Here is a 3,679-nt window from a genome sequence, read left to right as displayed (position 1 = left end):
CTTGTATATTTGTAAAATATACTCCTTTTCACTGAATTATTGTAACATATATTGTATTAGATGTTTACTATGTTATATAATCTGGAGAGGCTAAGAATTAAAATAAAAAGAATAAAATATTTCTGGATGATAATCTCTCTCTCTCTCTCTCTCTCTCTCTCTATATATATATATATATATATATGTACATACACGCGTGTATGCGTGGTGGATATATATATATATAAATTATTGATCACATATTCACATTGATGTATTTAACCAGAGATGCGTGCTAGTAACAAATATTAAAACACTTATATACACACGTGCATATAATACACACATCTCAAACGTTCTTCATCTGTATTGGCGGTAGACACATGTGTCAAATACATAATTATACACATACGTACATGTGCGTGTATCATTAATATTTACACCAGCAGCACACATACACACTCGAACAGACGTATATATTGGAAATGAGTATTCAAACATACACATGAATACATATTAAACACGTAGTCATCACTATACCATTAATCTACACATAATAGAAAGTATACATACACACACATATTTAAAGTACTCAGATGAGCACACGAATTTATACCGTCATACAAATGTGTGTGTGTGTCTATATGCGTATGTGTGCGTGCGAGAATGTACGTATATATGTATGTACACATACACACACACGTTATATATGTACAGTAAATAGTTCGAGGACAGGTAATCCTCGACATATTCAGGTAAAAGACAAACGGTGATATAGAAGCTAGTGATTAATATTTCATGTTGTGTACATGGTACACAGTGACCACCGCTACGACCAATGTTGTAACGCAATGATCATTGGTGTAACTCCACACTGTGACCACTATTGTAACAGCACATCACATTGTGACCACGGCGGTAACGCAGTGGCCCCTACCATGACGCTGTGACCCCTACTGTAACATTACGCTATGATCAAAATGTTGGGGACTTTTAACTTGTATTTCTATTCTATTGTTATGCATGTCACAATATATAATATATATATGTAACGTGTGTATATCTTGCTTATACTTGTATACATTAAATGGTGCACACACACACACAGAGCTGTAATATCTTCTGTGGCATTTATTGAACACCCACACCTCCCCAACTAACATGTCGTTACATGAAGCCAACTAGGAAGCCACTCTGGTTGTTTGATTTGCTAGAAATAGTGACTAAATCTACCTTAGATCACACCATATCTTCTTGAGAATTAAAAAACACACATTGAATAACACAGCACCCCCAACCACCACACACTCAAAAAAATGGTATGGTCACCAGTGGAATGCCTTTGCACTGGAATCTTAGGCACTGTCGTCTTAACATTATAGGCCCCTGTGAAAACCAATGCACTGGGCCCTATAGTATTTATTGACTGCATACATAGATTAGAATTGGGCTCCCTAGACCCGTGCGGCTCCTGGGCAGAAGCTCGTTGTGCCCATATCTTTACATGGTCCTCTACCCCGCCCCCACATATATCCTTGTTTTTACGAGTAGCTACATGCCGTTACAATATATATAGTTCGTGAGCGTGTGTGATATATGAATGTACGTATGTGTATATATTGCTGTTTAGCACTGGGACAGATACCTTGATTGAGCCAACCTATGGTTAAAAACAATCCATCTTACTCATTTAAAGATATTTAGGTGTTTCTGTTTTTTTTAAAATCAATTAATTTAAATATTCAAGAGGAAAGGGTTGTGCTCCTGGTCCCAGCAGACCCTAAAGGGATCAATGATATAAATAACTGTTAAACGTTCCTCTTGAGTTGTTATTGGAGTCTGATTAGACGGAGGAGGGTTGGCTGCTATGTTTGTATGAACGATCACATAAAGACTTTCTCGTTGGCTTTTATGTTTGTTGTTGTTGTTTAGTCCTTAAGCCGCCCTCGATCGAGTACGCCTATGATAAAAAAAAGTCCAGCCACGATCAATTCGTCTTTTTTTATGCTTAGGACTATTTTATTCAAAATGCCTTCATTTTTTAAAGTGATAAGAAGGAAATTTGGTCGCTATTTCTAACAGACTGAACGACCACATAGAACTCCTCCCTTCCGTAGTTCTGAAGTGGTGTAATCTTCAGGGTCACCGAACTCTCGCCTCAGTCCATCAATGCTGAACATTTCCATAAACTTAGCCAACTTTATCCTATGTCCACCCACGTATAACAGCTTTAACCTTACATCTATATTATAAGCTTTAATAAATGGTTTCTACTTTTGAACATTAGAATTAGCTAGACACACACATTTAGCTTTGTATCACACATGTGTTGATTCATCAACACAATACTTTACATATGTAAGCGAGGCCTAAATATGGGTTTTACTGACCAGATATGGCCCCCTTACAATCGCCAAGTCACACACATGGTTCTTAGCAATTTCATGTAGGGTACAATGGGAATCGCTGGGGTATGGCGCCACTATTAATTGTTTCCTCATAACTCTCTAAAGGATACATATTTTTTAACGAAATTTTGCAAAGGTAGGTTTTCAAGAAACAGTCTTGGTGGGGAAATAAAAAAAAATTAAGGACTTTCTGTCATATCCCTCTCCTATCTAAGATTTTTCGGATCATTCACATCAAACTGCTTATTTTTGAACAAAGTTTTGCAGAAATACATTTTCGAGAGTTCAAATCGAAATGACGATGTTTTAAACAGAAAGTGAAAAATGCAGATGAGTAGAAGGATCTAAAATTTCTCAATAAAATATTTTTGTAAATTTTTATCAACATAAACCATTAATTACAGCCCCCAAAACATATTTACAAACTTTTATTGAGAAATGTACGATATTCAGATAATTACAAAAAAAAGAGCAAATCTGGGGGCACCAAACTGTAATTATTCCCTTAATATATGAGCTCGACCTTAAATTTTATTAAACCTAAACCAACAGAGGGAGATAATTGATTGATGAATGATAAAACTGATTCTCCTTAATTGCAATACATTTACAGATGGGTTAATCGATAACTAAAATAGAAATGATAGAAACTGTCAAAAATATAAATGTTGTTTCAACACAACAGTTCCCCCCCCCCCAGAAATATTCCGTGAAGTTGGTTAGGTTCCTGAAAATTAACGAATTTACGATAATTTACGGATTTGTAAATGGGGATTTGTAAACAAGAGAAACTAAATATTCCCCCATCATTTGAATTTTAAACTCCCTGCAAGTGTGACGTTTTGGAGTCAGATATTTAGGCCTTACATATCTATCTGTCTGTTTTACACATTGATCGAAGCTAATGGGTTGGGCCATGCTGCAGCGCATGATATAAAGTTAGTTCAATGTGTAAGACTTCTTTCTACAACTAATCAGCATTTTGGGCCAAGATCAAAGTAACATTTTAATCTACCTTCATGGAAAATGGTTCGATTCCAAGCTAAGTTTAATTTGGTGATGATGTTTCAGGCGTCGAGATACACAACTTGCTGGTTGTCCCGTTCCCAGGTTTGAACACTCGTCCCCCTTCTTTCTTTACTTTTTCTTTCATTCAACCGCATACTCATTTATACATACTTTAACATACGCACTTCCGTATAGAACTTTTTTTTGAAACACACACACAGTTGTGTAAAGCTGTGTACAAACACGTGTGGAAGTGTGTGTGGTCTGTGATATCAACACCGTTA

Source organism: Octopus bimaculoides, chromosome 20 (assembly GCF_046866305.1).
Source record: "Octopus bimaculoides isolate indiv1 chromosome 20, ASM4686630v1, whole genome shotgun sequence".
In the NCBI taxonomy this organism is placed as follows: domain Eukaryota; kingdom Metazoa; phylum Mollusca; class Cephalopoda; order Octopoda; family Octopodidae; genus Octopus; species Octopus bimaculoides.
The sequence above is the reverse complement of the archived record's forward strand: the minus strand, read 5'-3'. Positions refer to the sequence as shown.